Genomic DNA, 24,509 nt, shown 5'->3' with positions numbered 1-24,509 from the left:
TACATATACACCCCTAAGCAAAATCAAAATAGTCCAAGAAAAGTAAAGTACAGTTGACTGACCCAGCAAACAAAAGGAACCAAAAATTACATTTACTAGAACAAAACTAAAGCACAAATTGGAAAACAAAACTAAAGCAAGGTACTGATTGGAGAATAAAACAATGAAAATAAAACTAACAAATATATTGAGAGAAAGGGAAAAAAAAGAGTAGATATGCAAAGTTAAATAGAGGTAGATAAAGAAGATTTATATATATATTAAAGATTAACTACAAGGGGAAAAGAACAAAGGAATAAATGTAGAAAAAATAATAATAGGTTTAAAAAATTAAAAATTAAATTAAAAAAGAGAAAAACATAAAAAAAAAAAAAAACCCAACCCCAGAACTGCAAAAAGCATAGAGGCAGAGGTTTTTAGCAACAATAAAAAATGTCATTGAGGAAAAAAAGAAGAAAGCTCAAAAGATTAATTGGATTTCATAGTGCCAGTAAAATTGACAACAACAGAGGAGGGAGAAAAAGAAAAAAAAAAAAAGAAAATCCAAAAAAATCTATAGAACAAGTCAAACCATAAGAGTAATAAATGTTTTTCTTGAGTCACTCCTATCAGAGTCCTTTCTCTCACTGGGAGTCACAGTCCACTTCATCTCCCTGGGATGCCCTTTAACACTGTGCTGAACTCTGGACCCACTGTAGGGGCATTTCAGATTCTAATCTGGTCCTACTCCTCTGTGTTGTTGCCTTCATGCCCATAGCTATCAGAACTAGTGTTTTTTCTTTTGTGGGAGCTCTCAATGACCTTTTACATATTCCATAGACACAGGGTCTGCCTAGTTGATTGGATTTAACCTGTAGCTTGTACAGCTGGTGGGAGGGTTTTGGGTCTTCCTTAATCACACTGTCCCTGGGTTTCAACTGTGATTTTATTTCCACTTCTACATGTGAGATATGTCAAGAAGTTAGCAATGAGAAAATTATCACTTTGTAAATATCGAGAGTAACAGTAAAATGTCCAGCAAAATAGTAAATATAACCTCAATTTTTTGAATTAATATTTATTCTAGCCTATATTAAGAAATTCAGTATATGTAAAATGGTCTTTAAAAAATTGGGCCTGAATAATATAAAAAAAAATTTTCCTTTGAACAAAAGATGCTATTTTCTTGAAAGATCTGTTTTGGTTATATATATCATGACTACTAAATTTAAATTTCAGTTCAGTTCAGTCACTCAGTTGTGTCTGACTCTTTGCGACCCCATAAATCGCAGCATGCCAGGCCTCCCTGTCCATCATCAACTCCCAGAATACACCCAAACCCATGTCCATTGAGTTGGTGATGCCATCCAGCCATTTCATCCTCTGCTGTCCCCTTCTCCTTCTGCCCTCAATCTTTCCCAGCATCAGGGTCTTTTCAAATGAATCAGCTCTTCCCACCAGGTGGCCAAAGTATTGGAGTTTCAGCTTCAACATCAGTCCTTTCAATGAATACCCAGGACTGACCTCCTTTAGGATGGACTGGTTGGATTTCCTTGCAGTCCAAGGGACTCTCAAGAGTCTTCTCCAACACCACAGTTCAAAAGCATCAATTCTTTGGTGCTCAGCTTTCTTTATAGTCCAACTCTCACATCCATACATGACTACTGGAAAAACCATAGCCTTGAATAGATGGACCTTTGTTGACAAAGTAATGCCTCTGCTTTTTAATATGTTGTCTAGGTTAGTCATAACTTTCCTTCCAAGGAGTAAGTGTCTTTTAATTTCATGGTTGCAATCACCATCTGCAAGAATTTTGGAGCCCAGAAAAATAAAGTCAGCCACTGTTTCCACTGTTTCCCCATCTATTTCCCATGAAGTGATGGGACTGGATGCCATGATCTTAGTTTTCTGAATGTTGAGCTTTAAGCCGACTTTTTCAGTCTCCTCTTTCATTTTCATCAAGAGGCTCTTTAGTTCTTCACTTTCTGCCATAATGGTGGTGTTACCTGCATATCTGAGGCTATTGCTATTTCTCCCGGCAATCTTGATTCCAGCTTGTGCTTCCTCCAGCCCAGCGTTTTGCATGATGAACTCTGCATATAAATTAAATAACCAGGGTGACAATATACAGCCTTGATGTACTCCTTTTCCTATTTGGAACCAGTCTATTGTTTCATGTTCAGTTCTAACTGTTGCTTCCTGACCTGCATACAGGTTTCTTTTTTTTTTTTTTTTTTTTTAACATTTTTCTTTTTTTTTTTTTTTAAATTTTAAAATCTTTAATTCTTACATGCATTCCCAAACATGAACCCCCCTCCCACCTCCCTCCCCATAACATCTTTCTGGGTCATCCCCATGCACCAGCCCCAAGCATGCTGCATCCTGCGTCAGACATAGACTGGCGATTCAATTCACATGATAGTATACATGTTAGAATGTCATTCTCCCAAATCATCCCACCCTCTCCCTCTCCCTCTGAGTCCAAAAGTCCGTTATACACATCTGTGTCTCTTTCCCTGTCTTGCATACAGGGTCGTCATTGCCATCTTCCTAAATTCCATATATATGTGTTAGTATACTGTATTGGTGTTTTTCTTTCTGGCTTACTTCACTCTGTATAATCGGCTCCAGTTTCATCCATCTCATCAGAACTGATTCAAATGAATTCTTTTTAACTGCTGAGTAATACTCCATTGTGTATATGTACCAAAGCTTTCTTATCCATTCATCTGCTGATGGACATCTAGGTTGTTTCCATGTTCTGGCTATTATAAACAGTGCTGCGATGAACATTGGGGTACATGTGTCTCTTTCAATTCTGGTTTCCTTGGTGTGTATGCCCAGAAGTGGGATTGCTGGGTCATAAGGTAGTTCTATTTGCAATTTTTTAAGGAATCTCCACACTGTTCTCCATAGTGGCTGTACTAGTTTGCATTCCCACCAACAGTGTAGGAGGGTTCCCTTTTCTCCACACCCTCTCCAGCATTTATTGCTTGCAGATTTTTGGATCGCAGCCATTCTGACTGGTGTGAAGTGGTACCTCATTGTGGTTTTGATTTGCATTTCTCTAATAATGAGTGATGTTGAGCATCTTTTCATGTGTTTGTTAGCCATCTGTATGTCTTCTTTGGAGAAATGTCTATTTAGTTCTTTGGCCCATTTTTTGATTGGGTCGTTTATTTTTCTGGAGTTGAGCTGCAGAAGTTGCTTGTATATTTTTGAGATTAGTTGTTTGTCAGTTGCTTCATTTGCTATGATTTTCTCCCATTCAGAAGGCTGTCTTTTCACCTTGCTTATATTTTCCTTTGTTGTGCAGAAGCTTTTAATTTTAATTAGATCCCATTTGTTTATTTTTGCTTTTATTTCCAGCATTCTGGGAGGTGGATCATAGAGGATCCTGCTGTGATTTATGTCTGAGAGTGTTTTGCCTATGTTCTCCTCTAGGAGTTTTATAGTTTCTGATCTTACATTTAGATCTTTAATCCATTTTGAGTTTATTTTTGTGTGCGGTGTTAGAAAGTGATCTAGAAATACAAAGGATCATAAGAGACTACTATCAGCAGTTGTATGCCAATAAAATGGACAACGTGGAAGAAATGGACAAATTCTTAGAAAATTACAATTTTCCAAAACTGAACCAGGAAGAAATCGAAAATCTTAACAGACCCATCACAAGCATGGAAATTGATACTGTAATCAGAAATCTTCCAGCAAACAAAAGCCCAGGTCCAGATGGCTTCACAGCTGAATTCTACCAAAAATTTCGAGAAGAGCTAACACCTATCCTACTCAAACTCTTCCAGAAAATTGCAGAGGAAGGTAAACTTCCAAACTCATTCTATGAGGCCACCATCACCCTAATACCAAAACCTGACAAAGATGTCACAAAAAAAGAAAACTACAGGCCAATATCTCTGATGAACATAGATGCAAAAATCCTCAACAAAATTCTAGCAATCAGAATCCAACAACACATTAAAAAGATCATACACCATGACCAAGTGGGCTTTATCCCAGGGATGCAAGGATTCTTCAATATCCGCAAATCAATCAATGTAATTCACCACATTAACAAATTGAAAAATAAAAACCATATGATTATCTCAATAGATGCAGAGAAGGCCTTTGACAAAATTCAGCATCCATTTATGATAAAAACTCTCCAGAAAGCAGGAATAGAAGGAACATATCTCAACATAATAAAAGCTATCTATGACAAACCCACAGCAAACATTATCCTCAATGCATACAGGTTTCTTAAGAGGCAGGTCAGGTGGTCTGGAATGCCCATCTCTTTCAGAATTTTCCACAGTTTATTGTGATCCACATAGTAGAAGGCTTTGGCATAGTCAATAAAGCAGAAAACGATGTTTTTCTGGAACTCTCTTGCTTTTTCGATGATCCAGCAGATGTTGGGAATTTGGTCTCTTGTTCCTCTGCCTTTTCTAAAAGCAGCTTGAACATCTGGAAGTTCATGGTTCACGTATTGCTGAAGCCTGGCTTGGAGAATTTTAAGCATTACTTTACTAGCATGTGAGATGAGTGCAATTGTGTGGTAGTTTGATCATTCTTTGGCATTGCCTTTCTTTGAGATTGGAACGAAAACTGACCTTTTCCAGTCCTGTGGCCACTGCTGAGTTTTCAAAATTTGCTGGCATATTGAGTGTAACACTTTCACAGCATCATCTTTTAGGATTTGAAATAGTTCAACTCGAATTCCATCACCCCCACTAGCTTTGTTCGTAGTGATGCTTCCTAATGCCCACTTGACTTCACATTCCAGGATGTCTGGCTCTAGGTGAGTGATCACACCATCGTGATTATCTGGGTCCTGATATTCTTTTTTGGTACAGTTCTTCTGTGTATTCTTGCCATCTCTTCTTAATATCATCTGCTTCTGTTAGGTCCATACTATTTCTGTCCTTTATTGAGACTATCTTTGCATGAAATATTCCCTAATAAAAATGGGCTACCATTAAAAGAGAAAAAAATTTAGATCTCGAAACTTTGCAATTCAGTGGCAGATGTAAAACATTCAATAAAATATACCTCAGTATAAATATACCTTAGAAAAACATTTTTAATAAAAAAGTTAAAGGAATATTATTGAGCTGAAATATTGATCTAATGAAATAATAAAATTTGAATTAGAAGTTTTGTGGTACAAGTTTCAAATGAAGAGAGTATACCTGAATAAAAAGAACAAAAGTGTTAAATGATTAAAGAAAATGTTTTAAAACTTAAGTAAAACATGTTGAGAGGATTCACACCAGCCATTAAGAAGTAATAAAAAACATTTTCTGCAATATTGAAATGGGGCCTCCCAGATGGTTCAATGGTAAAGAACCTGCCTGCCAACACAGGTGACTCAGGGGACTCAATCCTTGGGTTTGGTAAGATCCCCTGGAAAACAGAACAGCAGCCCACTCTGGTATCCTTGTCTGAAAAATCCCGTGGACAGTGAGGCCTGGTGAGCTATGAGATCTGGTGGGCTATGGTCCTTGAGGTTGCAAAGAGTTGGGAACAACTAAGAGAGCAAGCACGCATGATAATGAAAGTAACATTGTTGTTACATTCTGAGCATATTTTCAGAAATCTGAAGAAATAATAGATCTTAAAAGCAAACCTCAGAAAAGGATCAGGACAGTTTCAAAGTTTCTGTTACTATTACTAGATCCTAAGAAAAGCTTCTAGATCCATAGCTTTTAAAAAAGGGTATGTAAACCAGATAACACGAAGTAATTGTTTAAAAACGGTCTATCTTGATTACAGGTATATTATTAAAGCATAATAATTGTTAGTGTGATAAATTTGAAAGTTCCTTGTACAGTTTAAAGTATGTATTACTTTTTCCTTTGCCCTAATACAAAAGAGAAAAATATTTCCGTTTTCGTTTAATTATAGCAATGCAGGATTCAGACTCCTTTTTCTTTATTTCTACCTTTATTCCTCACATCTGGTATGGATTAAACAACTCTAGGCCCCTGGGCTTTAACTATGACTTGCTGAACAGAAATCTGATAGCTCATTCTTTGAATTCCTCAATTCTAGAAAGGAAAGAAAAATACCCAATTTCGACATTTTAGCAGGCTTTCCTCTGCTTTCTGCTAAAATGTTACAGTTCCCTGATGTTTACATACATTAACTATCACATAGTTACACAACTGAGGTGGTCAGAGTACTAAAGTTACAGTCCTTCCTAGATCAGGCATATAAAAATCAGAATACAAACAACTTTGTAAAGAAACATGAAGCTCAGAAGGAGATAAAAGGAGTTGGGTTTATTACCTTTATATCTCAAGGAAAGTATATAATGGGTTTTAAAAATTCATTTCATCAGGTAATGTATTGGTTTTCCATAAATTTTGATGATTATAATTACTGTTATATGAAATCTGTTTTTTTTCCTTGTGGAAATGAATCATTTATAAAAATGAAAAGGTTCTGCCTTGATAATGATTTGACATGGTTTATGAAATGAAACCTCTATTCTTTCAAAACTTTGGTTGAATACTAGAGCTGTTTTGGTAACAAATTATTGCTAAATTGTTAGTTAAAACTTAGTAGAAGAGAATAGTCATTGCCACTCACAGGTTTTTCTTGTGGCTTTTGGCAATGATGTTGGAAAATTAAGGCCGCCAGTGTGTTCTTGTTAATCATCCTTGTTATTTCTCCAGAAAACCTCCTCATAACCATTGTGGTTTCAGTTGGACCATGTGTATCACAGTTTCCCAGGCTCTCACTCTTCACTAGGAATCTGAGGCTTGGTGTTCATGATCATTGTGGCCTCCCTGAGATAAATATGCAATAAGAAGCATTGAACCTAACCATTTTATTATCATCAAGGACTTTTGCTGCTTTTGTAAAATTTGCCATTCCACTGTTTTTATTGTTCATGTCTGTTTTTCAGATTTCTCTTTTCCTCATCCCATGTGGCAACATAATTTAGTTTCTAAAAAACATGTGGGTTATCATTTATGCTGATTAGTGCCTAGATTGAATCACAGAGCCCAAATGTATAAAGAACTTAGGCTCTTCCACTTACCTGAGTCACTGTGATCATGTTTCCAGAATCTGTGATACCTAGTGGAGTGTACAATGAAAAGGCACTTATGAAACCTCTTGAGACTTGTCTGAAGAATAGACTGATACTTATAGATTTTGTCTTTTCTTTTTGCTTAACATTTTAATGCAGTGGAACAAATAGGAACACTCTTGGTTTTATCTTACACTAGAAATTTTGAATGTTGTTTTTGATCCAGTACTTGAGGAGCAGCCTTTATAATAACTATGCTAATGCTTCTTGCTTTTATAAGATCACAAGCAAATGATAATATGACCAAGATAAATTAGTCTTTGCACTTTTATCTCTAAAGAGTTCGTTTTCCTATCAGTTCATTTTCCAGCAGAGAACAGTGCACTAAAAAGGGGGCAATTGGCATAAGTTTAATAACGTATTTTTAAAAGATAACAAAACCAAGTCAATATTGTTAATTTAAAAAATAATAATAATAGAAACCAACAGGGAAGAATGAATAGGCCCAGGGCTAACAGTATGGGAAGTTAGGCTTGAAGGAGCCAGTGGGGAGAGCTATAGGATGGTTATACAGGGTTCCTAGCCTTTGGTAGACTAACACTAGTAACACTTGCACTGACAACTAGCTACCTCAGCAGGAGGGGAGTTGTACCCCAACAGCTCTCTCTTCCTACCCTTTGAATCCTAAGAACTCGTTTTTCAAACATAACCAAATCTAAAGGGTAAATTATTTTTGTATTTGTTTATAGAAAGCAACATCCTGAGTTTTGGAACAAGGTAAAGAAGACTGGAAGAGGGACATAAAGAGACAAATGGGGAATGACCAATACATCTGTAACTTGAAGCTTTTTAACCAGAAGATCTCAAAGTTCCTTTCTGCTTAGCAGTTCTGCCTGACTCTTACCTATAGCTCTTTGCCACACCTCAAATATATTTATGCAATTTTATATGGCCTTATTGCAGTATATCAATTGTGATTTATCATTTCCATAATGCTTTACTTAGAGCATGTTTTACAGTCCCTTTTGTTATTGCAGTTTTTTTTTTTTTTCACTCTTAATAATATAATGATACAAAGGGGAATAATAGACTGTGAGAAGCTCGGTGATAAAGAATCCTCCTGTAATTCAGGGGACCCAGGAGATGAGGGTTCGATCTCTGGGTAAGGAAGATCCCCTCAGGAGGAAATGACAACCCACTCCAGTATTCTTGCTTGAAAATTCCATGGACAGAGGAGCCTGGCAATCTACAGTCCAAAAGAGGTCCCAAAGAATCAGACATAACTAAGCATGCATGCACAAATGAGAATATCACACTAATATCTTGAGTACTACACAAAGCTAATCCAATAAATTGAAATTTATGATTGTTCAAGTTTTTCTATGTAGACAGAGAGTACACTGAGGATACAATTGATTCTCTGATAGGATTAAGAATTATGCCTTGTTATATTTTATTTTCTATAAATACATCGAATAAGGCAGGGAATAGGTTTCAATTCTGGGAATTTTAGATGATATTTGTTCATGTGTTTATAAAATATAGTGCCATAGAAATGTACAACATGGAATGTCTGGAGAGAATAGATATTTTTACCTTCTATCACAGATATGTCTCTATGAGAAATGGCTATAATTCCCGTGATTTTCTGAAAGATGACTAAAACTACTCACTATTACTGACAACTTTCTCATGGAGCATGTTTCTCTATATTACTAGGAAGGATAGAGCTAGAAAGTTCAAAATCATAGTTCAATGAAAAATTGTTTGGAAATGAATAAGGAACTATGTTTGAAATAGCAAGAACATATGAGCAACTATCAAAATCATTGATATGCAATGTATTAGTTTGCTTGGGCTGCCTTAACAAAACACCACCGTGGTTTACAGGACAGAAATTTACTTTGTCACACTTCTGAAAATCATAATTATAGTGCCACCAAATTCAATTTCTGAGATGGGCTCTCTTCTTCATTTATATAATGCAGCCTTCTCATCATGTCCTCAGTTCAGTTCATTTCAGTCACTCAGTCGTGTCCGAGTCTTTGCGACCCCATGAATCACAGCACGCCAGGCCTCCCTGTCTATCCAACTCCCGGAGTTCACACAAACTCACGTTCATCAAGTCGGTGATGCCATCTGGCCATCTCATCCTCTGTCGTCCCCTTTTCCTCCTGCCCCCAATCCATCCCAGCATCAGAGTTTTCCAGTGAGTCAGCTCTTTGCATGAGGTGGCCAAAGTACTGGAGTTTCAGCTTTAGCATCATTCCTTCCAAAGAAACCCTAGGGTTGATCTTCAGAATGGACTGGCTGGATCTCCTTGCAGTCCAAGGGACTCTCAAGAGTCGTCTCCAACACCACAGCCCAAAAGCATCAATTCTTCAGCACTCAGCTTTCTTCACAGTCCAACTCTAACATCCATACATGAGTACTGGAAAACCATAGCCTTGACTCATCATGTCCTCACATGGATATTTATTTACTGCATAGATAATCATACATCCACACACAAAAAATGTCCTCTGGTATCTCTTATCTTTTGAGTCAGGGCCCCACTTATGACCTCACTTAATGTTAGTTACTTCTCTAGAAGCCCTTCTCTAAATAGAGTCACGTACAGCCTGGGGATTCAGGGTTTCAACATATGAGTCAGTGCTTTTTAAAATTAATTTTATTTTTAATTTTATCATTTTATATTAGAATATAGTTGATTAACAATACTGTGTTAGTTTCAGGTGTATAGCCAAGTGATTCAGCTATACATGTACATGTATCAAGTCTTTTTCAAATTATTTTTCCCATTTAGGTTATTACAGAATATTTAGAAGAGTTCCCTGTGCTATACAGAAGGTCCTTGTTATCTACTTTAAATATAGTAGTATCTGTATGTCAGTTCCAAACTCCCAATTCATCCATCCTCTCAACGTTTCCTCTTTGGTAACTTTAAGTGTGTTCTCTAAGCCTGTGAGTCTATTTTTGTTTCATAAACAAGTCCATTTGTATCATTTTTTAAAGATTTCATATGTAAGCAGTATCATATGATATTTGTCTTTCTCTATCCAACTTACCTCACTTAGTATAGTATCCAAGTACATCCATGTTGTTGCAAATGGCATTATTTCATTCTTTTTAGAGGCTGAGTAATACTCCATTTTATATATGTACCACATCTTTACTCATTCATATGTTGATGCACATTTAGTTTGCTTCCATGTCTTGACTATTGTGAACAGCACTGCAGTGAACATTGGGAGCATGTATCTTTTTGAACAATGATTTTCTCTGAATATATGCCAAGGAGTGGAATTGCTGGATGATACAATAGTTCTGTGTTTAGTTTTTTTAAGGAGCCTCCAGGCTGTTCTCCATAGTGGCTGTACTGATTTACATTCCCACAACAGTGTAGGAAGCTTCCCTTGTCTCCACACCCTCTCCAACATTTATTGTATGTAGACTTTTTGATGGCTATACTGATTGGTGTGAGGTGATATCTCATTCTAGTTTTGATTTTCATTTCTCAGTTAGTGATGTTGAGCATCTTTTTGTGTGCCTCTTGGCCATTTGTATATCTTCTTCAGAGACATGTCTATTTAGGTCCTCCATCCATTTTTTAATTTTTTTTTTCTTTTTGATATTGAGTTTCATGAGGTGTTTGTATATGTTAGAGATTAGTCTCTTGTCAGTTACTTTGTTATAATTTTTCCCCCATTCTGTGGGTTGTCTTTTCATCTGTTTATGTTTGTTTGCTTTTGCTGTGGAGAAGCTTTTAAATTTAATCAGGCCCTATTTGTTTACTTTTATTTTTATTACCCTAGAAGGTGGGTCAAAAGAGATCTTGCTGTAGTTTATGTAAAGGTGTATTCTTCCTATGCTTTCCTCTAAGAGTTTTCTAGTATCCAGTCTTAACATTACGTCTTTAATTCATTTTGAGTTTATTTTTGTGTATGGTGCTAGAAAGTAAAGTAAAGTCGCTCAGTTGTGTCCGACTCTTTGTGACCCGGTGGACTGTAGCCCACCAGGCTCCTCTGTCCATGAGATTCTCCAGGCAAGAATACTGGAGTGGGTTGCCATTTCCTTCTCCAGGGGATCTTCCCAACCCAGGGATCAAACCCAGGTCTTCTGCATTGCAGGCAGATGCTTTAACCTCTGAGCCACCAGGAAGGCTGGGCAAGTTCCCCATAACTCAGAATCCAAATGTGACAGTAACCTGTGATTCCCCCAAATCCTCTCAACTGTCTTAAAGTCATAGGTAGGGGATGATTTAGTATAGGTTTAATTCTCTCGGGGCCTATGGCCCTAGTCCCTTCTGATATGATTAGGCCCAGATATCTAACCGATTGTTGACAAAGCTGAGCCTTTCCTGTTGATGCCTTGTAACCACAGCCTGCCAGAAAGTTTAAGAAATCTTCTGAGGCTTACGAACAAGTTTCCTCTGTCTCAGCACAGAGCAGAATATCATCTACATATTGTAATACCAGCACTTCAGAGCTATTAAAGTTTTGTAGATCCCATGACAAACTTTGTCCAAATAAGTGAGGATGGTGCTAGGAAGTGCTCTAATTTCATTATTTTAGACATAGCTGTCCAGTTTTCCCAATGAAATAGAAATCTGAGTTCTTGTTTGCCAAGCTAAAGAATGAACTTTGCAAACACACAAACACTCATGGTAGCAGGCAAATAGGATATATTTCAGAGAGAAAGTACATAACTTTCAGCATAGATACTGAGAGGGAGTGAAGTTCCCCCAAAAGGCAGGACTTACAGCAGTTTATATCCTTACTAGTATTGATTTTTACACTTTTGATTGGTTCTTACTTTTAACATATGTCATTTATAACCAATCTACTTAAAGGTCACTATGTTTAACTTCACATCTTTATGGCTTCTTTTGATCCTCAGATTCTTAGTTTTCTTAGACATTAAGTCACCATCCCACAACCCTTTCTCATGATTCCTGGGCCATTTTACAGTGGACCAGATGTATGGGCTAAAGAATAATGATCACCAGTTGTTTCTCCCTCAGGCATATGGAACAGAAGTTAATTACTACCCTTTCCTGGATCTGAATGCTGATAATTTATCAGACAACGGACATGTTCCTCTGCGAGCCAGGAATTAGGACAAAGGGTATGGAACAGGTTAATGGAATAGGATGTTTATTGAAACTGGCCAAGGTCTCAGAGTTCCCGCACTAACTGCCTAACAATTTCTACCTCACCAGCACCACTTATTAAAGAGACTGTCTTTTCTCCATTTATATTGTTACCTCCTTTGTCATAGATTAGATGATTATAGGTGTGTGGTTTTATCTCTAGGCTTTTTATCCTAGTCCATTTATTTATATTTATATATATATATATATATATATATTTATATTTTTGTTTTTGTGCCAGTACCATACTGTCTTAATGACTAGCTCTCTCAGAAGATGAGCGTGGTCCTGAAATATAGCATGGTTAATTTTAATGGGCTAGGTAATTTCATAGGCTAATTAATGGGAGGATTATTCCACCTATTTCAGGGAGGGGTCTGGGTTTTCCAGGAATTAGGCCACCAACCACCTTTTGGCTTTTGTTTGACCTCAGAACTGTCATGGTGCTAATGGTGTGTCATTCAGATGCTAACGTATTTACAGTGAGTGCATAATGAGGTTCAAAGTCCACTGGAGAGCTAATCTTCCACCATTTTGAACCTTGTTGTTTCTAACCAGTCTTGATCATGTCCTATGGTTATGTCATTCTTTTAAAGGTTATGCCCTGCCCCTTCTGTCCTGTTTCACATACATAAAATTTGTGTGTGTGTGTCTGTAACATAGCAAGCTACATACTGTTTCTCATTAGTCATAGTAGCAGGTAGAGATTTATTTTATGGTATTTACAAGAGCATTTTGCTACATTACTGTCTAATTGAAATGAGAGTATTGGACCAATTACATTTATGATTAGTGTAGGATGTTCCAATGGATATTTGGTGTATATATAAAGAATGTTATTGAACCCAAATTTGTGTTTTCCATGCACAGTAAGGCCAAACAAACCAAAACCTCCATGTTTAGAGCAGAGAAAGGTTTATTGCAAGGGCCAAGCAAGGAGTACAGTTGGCTCATGCTCAAATGATCTAAACTCCCAGTGGTTTTCAGGGATGAGTTTTCAAAGTTAAAATTTGGATGAGGTTTGCAGGGTGCATGTGTTTCTTCTGATTGATTGGTGATGAGGTAACAGGACAGTGTTCCAGGAAATTTGTGCTTGACCTAAAGTTGTCATTTTGCACTTGGGTGGGGGCCTTTGTTCTTATAGGTGAACTAAAAGATAGGTGTCAGAATGCCATGTATAACCACTGAGGAGGAATTTGGACCCTATTTTATCATTGCACTGTTGTTTGTGACTGCTTTCTTTTTATTTCTGCATTTCCTCACTTTTCTAATTAGTAATTATTTGAATCTGCCCCTTGAAACTCTAGAAGGCTGGAGCCATTTTTGCATAAGAAAGAAATGGGGGACACATAAAGGCTTGACAGCTGGGAGGATCCTGCAGGGCCCAGCTTGGTTTCAAGAATATGGGCCTAAAGAGAAGGTAATAGCAAAATGCTTAATTATATAGGGATTTCCTGGCCAATTCAAACTATGATTACTTTTTTGGTTTTAATTGATATCCATACAGCTTTTATTTTCAACTCAGAAATTTCCTCAGAATCACAGTCTGATGAAGACATGATGGGAATTTTAGCTGAAATTTTATGATTTGTTTCTATTGGATCTGGATATTAAGGCCCATTAAATATGTGGCTGTCTGTTGTATCAGTTTTCACCACATTGTGACTCACGCAACTTCTCCTCAGAATTCTTCAATTTGTATTGTTTTGTCAGGCCTGTCTGTGAGATTTTCAAACATTGAAAAATAGCAATTGTTAGGATTAATTTTCATTTAGGAGTTGTACCATATGTTAGAAATTTTCACCTTGTTATAATGATGTGGTATTGGAAGCAAGTCTAACTTTCTAAACATCCTTTAAATCTGGAGTTTCCAAATTTAGTAATAGTTCTTCCTGGTTATGACAGCTGAACTAGTTATTTAAAAAAATGCAAACTTTCACACAAAGTCTCAGTTATGGCTCCTGAAACACCAGAGTAAAATTTTATTAACTCATAGTTTGTATTTCCTCTGTCAAAGTAGTGTTTTCTGACCACTAAGTGAAAACTGCCTTGGTCTACAATTATTGAAATACTTTTGTATTAAAGCTATTTTACTTTATAATGGATTTATCACTAATTTTAAATGGTAGCATTTTCTTTTGTATTTCATCAACATATACTCAATCTTCAACATTGAAACCAAGCAAGAACCTATGGGGCCCTCACAGTTACAGATCTTTTCATGTCCCCTGATTCTTGTTCATTCATTCTCCTTGACCTTCCCTGAGCTCCAAAGGGCAGATTCAAACAGTTGCCTGTAAGAGAAGGGAGGGAATGCAGAAACAATGGAGGAGGAATCATAAAAGAGGGTCCTGGTTCCTCCTCAAGATATACATAATAATATTTTTGAGTCCTTTGGCACAAACTAAGGCCGCCTGAGAAGACTCCTGAGAGTCCCTTGGACTCTCGCAAGGAGATCAAACCAGTCAATCTTAAGGGAAATCAACCCTCAATACTAGTTGGAAGGACTGATGCTGAAGCTGAAGTGCCAGTATTTTGGTCATCTGATGCGAAGAGCTGACTCACTGAAAAAGTCCTTGATGCTGGGAAAGATTGAAGGCAGAAGTAGAAGAGGGCATCAGAGGATGCAGTGGCTGGATGGCATCACCAATGCAATAGGCATGAACTTGGGCAAACTCTGGGAGATGGTAAGGGAGAGGGAGATGCTGGGCTGTAGTCCTTGGTGTCACAAAGAGTCAGACATGACTGAGTGACTGAACAACAGCAAAAGGTCCCCACATAAGCAGAGGATAGTAACTTTAGGCTGAGTATGAGATTCTTGGAACACTGCCCTGTTACCTCACCACCAACCAATCAGAAGAAATTCTCCACATGGTGGAAGATAAGGAAGACTCTGACTCCCTCCTCCCCCCTCAAATGATTGACTGCAATTAACTTCCCCTTTCTCCCTTTAAAAGTACTTTCATAGTCAAGCTCTTTGAAGCTGATTCTTGGGCATGCATCTATCTGCCTTCTACCCTTGCTGCCAACCTCCTACCTTTCCTTTCCATCAGCACTTGTCTCTTGAGTGGCGAGCAGCCAAGCATGAGTTTAGTGGCAATATGATAAATGCCTCTTAGCAAAAACATAAGTAAACATTTGTTGAATAAATAACGATTAGTGATTTAAAAAATAATGAATTTGGCTAAAAATAATATGCTTTATGTTTTTTTCCCCAAACACCAGAACAGTGAATGATTTGTTGTTGTTCAGTCACTCAGTCGTGTCTGATTCTTTGCGACCCCATGGACTGCACACCAGGCTTCCCTGTCTTTCACTATCTCCCAGAGCTTGCTCAAACTCATGTCTATTGAGTCAGTGATGCCATCCAACCATTTCACCCTCTGTTGTCCCCTTCTCCTCCTGCCTTCAAACTTTTCCAGAACCAGGATCTTTTCTAATGAGTTGGCTCTTCGCATCAGGCAGCCAAATTATTGGAAATTCAGCTTCACCATCTGTCCTTCTAATGAATATTTAGGATTGATTTCCTTTAGGACTGACTGGTTTGATCTCCTTGCAGTCCAAGGGACTCTCAAGAGTCTTCGCCAAGACCACAGTTCAAAAGCATCAATTCTTCAGTGTTCAGCCTTCTTTGTGTTCCAACTTTCTCATCCATACATGACTACTGGAAAAATCATAGCTTTGACTACTGAATGATTAGGAAATTTGTAAGCTTAAGACAACATGATCATTAAAATTGAGCAGCCTAGTAAGATTTAGAAAATGCTCTAAAAATTTCAGTATAACTATTTTTCATAAACATACCTTACAATTTAAGCTAAAGTTGGATTTGATGTTTGTTCTTATCTACTATAAAAACATAATGGATATAATTACAGTGTATATAATCTTCACTCAAAATTGATAAACTAATGAGAATTTAAATGATCAACCCATAAAAAATGAATGGTATGCATTTTCCTGATTATTTTCTTCAGAACAAATACGGAGGTATAACATTTACCTTGAACTCTGTTTTTCTCATTATTCATATTTACTATTTTGGTTAATGGGCTTCCCAGGTGGCTCTAGGGGTAAAGAACCTGCCTGCCAAAGCAAGAGATATAGACACAGGTTTGATCCCTAGGTCAGGAGGATCTCTGGTGGAAAGCATGGTAACACACTCCAGTATTCCTATATGGAGAATCCCATGGACAGAGGTGCCTTGAAGACAATAGTCCATAGGGTCACACTGAGTAAAACACGACTGAAGTGATTTAGCACGCACTGCCAATGCAGGAGACATGAGAGGTGGGTTCAGTCCCTGGGTCTGGAAGATTCCCTGGAGGAGAGCATGACAGCTTACTCCAGTATTGTTGCCTGGAGAATCTCCATGAACGGAGGAGGTTGGCAGGCTATAGTCCGTACGTTTTCAAAGAGTCTGGACCTGCCTATAGCGACTTAGCATATACAGACGCACTTTAGTTAATATTAGTGTGATTTTTTTCTGCACTTTTCTTAATTCGGACAATATCTGAGCTCAGTCAGTCAGTTCAGTCACTCAGTCATGTCCAGCTCTTTGTGACACCATGAACCACAGCAGGCCAGGCCTCCCCGTCCATCACCAACTCCCAGAGTCCACCCAAACCCATGTCCAGTGAGTCAGTGATGCCATCCAACCATCTCATCCTCTGTCATCCTCTTCTCTTCCCGCCCTCAATCTTTACCAGCATCAGGGTCTTTTCCAAAGAGTCAGCTCTTCACATCAGGTGGCCAAAGTATTGGAATTTCGGCTTCAACATCCATCCTTCCAATGATCACCCAGGACTGATCTCCTTTAGATGGACTGGTTGGATCTCCTTGCAGTCCAAGGGACTCTCAAGAGTCCTCTCCAGCACTACAGTTCAAAAGCATCAATTCTTCAGCGCTCAGCTTTCTTTATAGTCCAACTCTTAAATCCATACATGACCACTGGAAAAACCATAGCTTTGACTAGATGGACCTTTGTTGACAAAGTAATGTCTCTGCTTTTGAATATGCTATCTAGGTTGGTCATAACTTTCCTTCCAAGGAGTAAGCGTCTTTTAATTTCACAGCTGCAATCACTATCTGTAGTGATTTTGGAGCCCAGAAAAATAAAGTCAGCCACTGTTTCCCCGTCTATCTGCCATGAAGTGATGGGACCAGATGCCATGATCTTAGTTTTCTGAATTGCCAGGAGCCAGCGTGAGGAACTCTGCCCATGGCAAAGGTCATGAGGAAGGAGGCTTTGGCATATGCAAAGGCGGGATCGAGCCTCAGGAAACTCCCTGTTCCCGAGCATCTACCCCCAAAACCAGAGTCTACCTACTTTACTGTTTCATGCTCTCACCTACACCTCTGACTTTATGGGGGGCTGTTCCCCACCGGTTCTCTCAGAGAAGGAGTAAACCTGCAGCTCCAGTCAATAAAAATTCCTGGGTGTGATAAGGGTGTCTCAGGTCAAACCTCTCTGCTGGCAGACTAGCTTGTGTGACAGGATTATCCACACTCCTGCCACTATGCACATGATTGTTTACTGCCTCTCAACCATAAACAGCACAGAGAGTTTGGAGTATTTTGAAAATCTTAATTAGCATAGGGCTTTTCTCATTGTTGAGTCAATGATTGCCACCAGGCCTCCATATCCTTAGGCACCTGCGAATATATTAATGTATTTGGAATATAGAAAAGGAAATATAGTAGTTTTTGATGTTAGCAATACTAGACTTTTTGAGTTAATGAATTTTCTCTTTTGTTATAGATCACTGTACTTTATTATAAATCACTGTGTCCTTGCTATGTAAAAATGTAACTTTGTTACTATCTTAAGACAAAATAGATCTTAAGGGGAACATTGGTGAAGGGTTTTCATTTGTTGGGCTGATGTTTGCTGCTAAATCTCCATATTTCCTGCCCTTATAATGAATATAATTAGCATATAGGAGAAATAAGTGTTAACTTTTAAGATTAATCATGTTAACCTTAGGTTAAATAAATTTCTTTCTTAGTTGTAACCCACTACACCCTCACCCTATAGGAATGCAACTTTATCTGGTATCTTCAGAGGGTGGTGCCTGGTTTAAGGAAAAATACCCTTGGAAAAAATAAGTTTTCTGGTTAACTGACCATTATCAGAAAGAAAGGGTCATAAAATGTCAGCAGGCCTCATGGCCAGAAGATGATGTAAAACCCCTAAGACCTTTACGTATACTTTTATATGAAGCACCTGATTTTGATAAAGGTCAGGACTGCTAACCCCCGCGTGATTTAAAATTTCCATTTGTCTCTATGTGTAACAAAAGGTATATAAGCAAACCTAAAAAATAAAGAAAACGGATCAGTTTCTAGAAAGACTGATTCTCCCGTGTTGTTTGTTCTTGTTCTCCATTTTTCTGGCTGAATTCCCATCTGGAGCATGGGGGCTTGCCAAGCCTGCTAATTTTGCCCTGGTATTTAAGTTCCACATGAGAGGGAGCCCAAGGCAGGGCACCCTCAGATATTCAAGTGGGTGCCGGTGGCCTAGGTAGGTGGTGCGAGCTTCTTGTCTCGAAGCTTTATTGGTATGCCACGTAAACCAAGTTATTCAGTCTCTTTTTTCCCACTAATTTTCCTAGTATGCTATTTCTAATCTCCCTCTATATCTTTAATTAAGCAATTAATTCCTAGGATGCTGACTCCATCCCGGCTTTGAATTACCCTGGATCCACCAGGGCTGGACCCTAGCACTGAATGTTGAGCTTTAAGCCAACTTTTTCACTCTCCTCTTTCACTTTCATCAAAAGGCTCTTTAGTTCTTCACTTTCTACCAAAAGGGTGGTGTCATCTGCATATGTGAGGTTATTGTTATTTTTCCTGGCAATCTTGATTCCAGCTTGTGCTTCCTCCAGCCCAGTGTTTTTCATGATGCATTCTGCGTATAAGTTAAATATGCAGGGTGACAACATACAGCCTTGACCTACTCCTTTTCCTATTTGGAACCAGTCTGTTGTTCCATGTCCAGTTTTAACTGCTGCTTCCTGACCTGCATACAGGTTTCTTAAGAGGCAGGTCAGGTGGTCTGGAATGCCCATCTCTTCCAGAATTTTCCACAGTTTATTGTGATCCATACAGTCAAAGTTTTCGGCATAGTCAATAAAGCAGAAATAGATGTTTTTCTGGAACTCTCTTGCTTTTTCTATGATCCAGCAGATGTTGGCAGTTTGATCTCTGGCTACTCTGCCTTTTCTAAAACCAGCTTGAATATCTGGAAGTTCACAGTTCACATATTGCTGAAGCCTGGCTTGGAGAATTCTGTCCATCACTTTACTAGCATGTGAGATGAATGCAATTGTGCGGTAGTTTGAGCATTCTTTTGCATTGCCTTTCTTTCGGATTGGAATGAAAACTGACCTCTTCCAGTCCTGTGGCCACTGCTGAGTTTTCCAAATTTGCTGGCATATTGAGTGTAGCACTTTCACAGCATCATCTTTCAGGATTTGAAATAGATCAACTGGAATTCCATCACCTCTACTAGCTTTGTTCGTAGCGATGCTTTCTAAGGCACATTTGACTTCACATTCCAGGATGTCTGGCTCTAGGTGAGTGATAACACCATCGTGATTATCTTGGTCATAAAGATCTTTTTTGTACAGTTCTTCTGTGTTCCTGATATTTGTCCTGCTGCTGCTAAGTCACTTCAGTCGTGTCTGACTCTGTGTGACCCCATAGATGGCAGCCCACCATGCTCCCCCATCCCTGGGATTCTCCAGGCAAGAACACTGGAGTGGGTTGCTATTGCCTTCTCCAATGCATGAAAGTGAGAATTGAAAGTGAAGTCGCTCAGTTGTGTCCGACTCTTAGCGACCCCATTGACTGCAGCCTACCAGGTTCCTCCATCCATGGGATTTTCCAGGCAGGAGTACTGGAGTGGAGTGCCATTGTCTTCTCCAGATAATTGTCCTAGTGGTACTTAAAAAGTTAAAATATCTCAAAGTAAACATTATAAAAGGAGAATTTAAGTGGATTTTCAGTGTAATTACCAACATTGTTTTTTCTTTCTTTCAGTGTTCTGTCATGTTTTCTTTAACATTTTAACTAAGTACCATTTATAACGTTGTCTTTTCACAGGATAGATAACAAAGTGGTCCATAGTGAAGAAAAATGAAAACAAGAAAGTCTGTACCATGTTACACTCTTACAAGAGAGATAATTACCAAAAATCATAAAATGCTATCCAGAGAGTACCACTTTTTCATGATTGTGACAAGGGGTTTTATCAAAATAGAACAAAATCTGCTAAAGTACACACTAAAAATCTTAGTAGTAAAATAAACCACAAAAATACCACTGCTACACGTAGGTTTTCAGCTCACTTGATTGTACCCTTACCTGTTGCATTGGAAAATGAAAATGGCTATTTTTCTATATATAAAACATTTTTAGTAAAGTCAATATGGAACCAAAAATAGAACTTTTCCAAACCTATGACTTCACTGAATTTATTTGATTTGTGCTTTATAGATAGGCATAATTGTGTATTTTGTAAAACTGCTAGCCAGTTAAACACTAATAAAGAAAAAGCTAGAGCATCAAAAAAAAAGAGTTTCCACCTTTATAAGAAAAGCAAGACTTGGGTCATTAGACTTTAATAGGTTTAAATGTCTTGGGACAATGAAACAATTACCACTTGGAGAAAATGATTTAGCTAGCTGTGAAAGCTATTCCGGAGTGGCTAAATACTTACAAATGTTTTTCAGATTTGGTCTATGAGTTTAATGGCCATCTTATATGATCAAACTTAATATTGAAACTGCTCTGCATAGTGTGGAACTTGTCCTAAAAAGCAGGAAAAATCTTCTGGTGCTCTCACCACATATAAAAATAATAAGCAGTGTGTCCAATCACTGTCTCATGTGGGCACATATTCAAAATATAAGAAACACAGAAACACAATTTCATTTGTTAATAAATGTGATTCTAAGTCTTTAAAAGACCACCTTCAGGCTTCTCTCTTTGTACATGAGTCTTTCCAAACAACCATGCTGGTTAAGTAAAAATATGTTATCTAATGTGTCTTTGGAGAAAATACTTCCTAATAATTCTAAGCCTTCTTGCTCTTGTGTTATCAGCACAATCGTTTTTCAAAACCTTTGATAGTGCAGTAGCTTTCTGCAGATTTCTATATCTCACTGAAATTCACATGCCTCAGTTCAGTTCAGCTGCTCAGTTATGTCTGACTGCAGCATGCCAGGCTTCCCTGTCCATCACCAACTCCTGGAGCTTACTCAAACTCATGTGCATCCAGTTGGTGATGTCATCCAAACATCTCATCCTCTGTCGTCCCCTTCTCCTCCTGCCTTCAGCCTTTCCCAGCATCAGGGTCTTTTCCAGTGGATCAGTTCTTCGCATCAGGTGTTCAAAGTACTGGAGTTTCAGCTTCAGTGTCAGTCCTTCCAATGAATATTCAGGACTGATTTTCTTTAGGATTGACTGATTTGATCTTACTCCAATGCCACTGAAATGGTTCTTAGGAAAATTACTCAGGTTATTTTAACCTCTAGATCAAAAGCTCTGAGAATCATTAGAAGATCTTCTACACATGGGGCCAGTGCCAGTAAGTTGTATATCAGGACCCAGAAAATGGAGGCTGTCCCAGAATCTGTGTTTATGGTAAACACCTGCCAAAAACCTAATCTATGCCAATCAGAATACATCTCAGCTGTGGCTAGCTTACCTTCTTCTGGGAAATAGGACCTGCTGACCTTCTCATGAAACTTCTGACCTTCTAGGCAATGATGCCCTATTTCCATATTTCATTGTAACCACTTTAAAACTTTCTGTTGCCCCCAAATCCTGGAGAACAGAGCTCTACTATGCTGCTTGTGAGCATTGTACTCCCTTAGTTTATGAATAAATGAGTAAAGGACCTGAAGACAGCTGCTACAGAGTCTGGGGTAGGCTCCTACACACAGCTTTAGATACTGCATAGCCCTTCGGTTGACTGCCTCTTCAGCTGCTCTTTGGAATCTCCAGTACCCTTTCTTATTTTGTATTCGTAGTTCTTCTAGTTTGTTTGTTGTAGTCCTTCCAGGTATAAGATTTGATGCAAGAGACCCTAGAATTTTCACCGAGTAAATATTGATGTGTGAGAGACTCTAGGATTTTACAGTGATTCTTAGCTAAAATTGGGATTTTGGTAGGACTAGTCTGCAAGGCAAGTGCCTTTGGGAGGTAGGTCATGACAGGTCTCAGGAACTGTGCTCAGACATCTAGAAACTGTATATCTGATTGAATTCAGGAGGATTAACTCAAGAGAAAATAATGGGTACTCCTTAGTCTTGGGCCTCCCTGGTGGCTCAGATGGTAAAAAAATTCTGCCTGCAGTGCAGGGTTTGATCCCTGGGTGGGGAAGATCCCCTGAAAAAGGGAATGGCAATCCACTCCAGGATTCTTGCCTGGAGAATTCCATGGACAGAGGAACTTGACAAGCTATGATTCTTGGGGTCTCAAAGAGCTGGACACAACTGAACAACTTTCACTTTCACCCCTCAGTCTAAAGCAAGCAAGATAGCAGCTGTGAGAAGACCCACAAATCTTGGAGGTAAGTCTACAGCATAAACTGCTAGGAAACTCAAGGAAATGAGACAAGAAGTTTGGCATCTTTTTGACCAATGACACATTAAAATCCAAGTAGACCTGAGTTTGATTATTAGAAATGAGTAGGAAGTCTTCTTCTATGATGAAATCTGCTCATGAAAGTAATAACACATCTATTGCTTATAAGATTCTTAGAAACCAAAGACAAGATTGACGAGCACTAGTTGAGCACTTAAGAGCTGTTATACATTTTTTGTAGGTGATAACTCTTAAGACTCCTTTGCTCTGTTAAGTTGGTCACTGAATGAGTTAGATTTGCACTACCTTATCAATCCCTTGGAAAAGGAAATGGAAACCCACTCCAGTATTCTTGCCTGGAAAATTCCATGGACAGAGGAGCCTGCTGGGCTACAGTCCAAACCCTAGGTTAGGAAGATCCCCTGGAGTAGGAAATGGCAACCCACTCCAGTATTCTTGGCTAGGCACTTTCACTTCATTTTCATCCACCAACCTAAAGAAAATTTCCCTGCAGCTAGGTACATTGGGAACCACCACAAAATTCCCTAACCAATGGCATTAATCCTCCAGGAGATCCAAAGCTTAGCTAAAGAAATAGAATCCTTAGTTTATAAAGAATAAGGTGTGTAACCTCCTGCATACTGGCATGTTTTCTGCCTAAGAACTGGGGTCTTAGAAAAACCGTCTGTACATGCTCAATCACTCAGCCATGTCTGACTCTTTGCAATGACATGGACTGTAGCCCACCAGGCTCCTCTGTCCATGGGATTTTTCCAGGCAAGAATCCTGGAATGGGTTGCCATTATCTACACCATTAGAAGTTGTAGATATCTGCAAAAATTGCAAAATCTTACTAAGACAGCCTAGAATTGCAATGGTTGTGATGGGGAATGTTCCAGTTAAGAGAAGATTATTCATTGAAGAAGTTCACTTGAAAGCAAGTATTCCCCAATCAAACAGAATGGGATGCCTGTTTTAATTGACAAGCTAGAGCCTTCAAAAGACTTCAAGATTCCAAACTAGAGTCATTGGAAGATTTATTGCAAAAAGCTAACAAAACATAAGAGGTACCTAAAACTAAAAATCTGATATGACTGTTACTACTCTACTCTCTCTCTCTTTACCCGAATACTCACAATCTATTAGTACTTTATCTAAGTTTTGTTATACTCCGAAGAGGCTATAAGACTGTAAACAAAAGTTCACCAAGTTAGTGGTGCCCTTGTTGGCACCTTCCGGATGTAATGAGATTCCAGGGCTTCTCCAGTAAGCTAGTACCAGTTATTCTCTTTAAGCAGCCAAGGAAAAACTGAAAACCTAGTAGGGGAAAAAAAGTGAAAGGCTACTTGGAAACTAGATGAATGAAAAGTCCTTAAAAATCTACAACAAAAGTATTTGTAAAACATTTAAGCCATCTGAGAAGGTAACCTTAACTGATTCCATCTGCCAGAAGCACAATTCATATGCAGATGTTCTTTCCTAAACTCAGTTTTGCATTATCGTACCTGTCTCACGGCTGTGATTTTTAAAAGAAAAGCTGTTATGTTCTCTGTGTTTGTTTATGTATACCTATGTAGATGTGTTACAGATTTGTGATATTTTTCTATCTCTGAATGGTATTGCCAATTTGGTATTGCTCTTAATTTGTAAAGAGCTCTATTTAATTGACTTAAAGCAGTGCTATATAAACTAAGTATACTCTCAGAGTTATAAAAACTAATGCAAATGTTTTAAAAGTTCATGTGGTTT

Source organism: Ovis aries, chromosome 5 (assembly GCF_016772045.2).
Source record: "Ovis aries strain OAR_USU_Benz2616 breed Rambouillet chromosome 5, ARS-UI_Ramb_v3.0, whole genome shotgun sequence".
NCBI lineage: Eukaryota > Metazoa > Chordata > Mammalia > Artiodactyla > Bovidae > Ovis > Ovis aries.
This window is presented reverse-complemented; position numbering follows the sequence as displayed.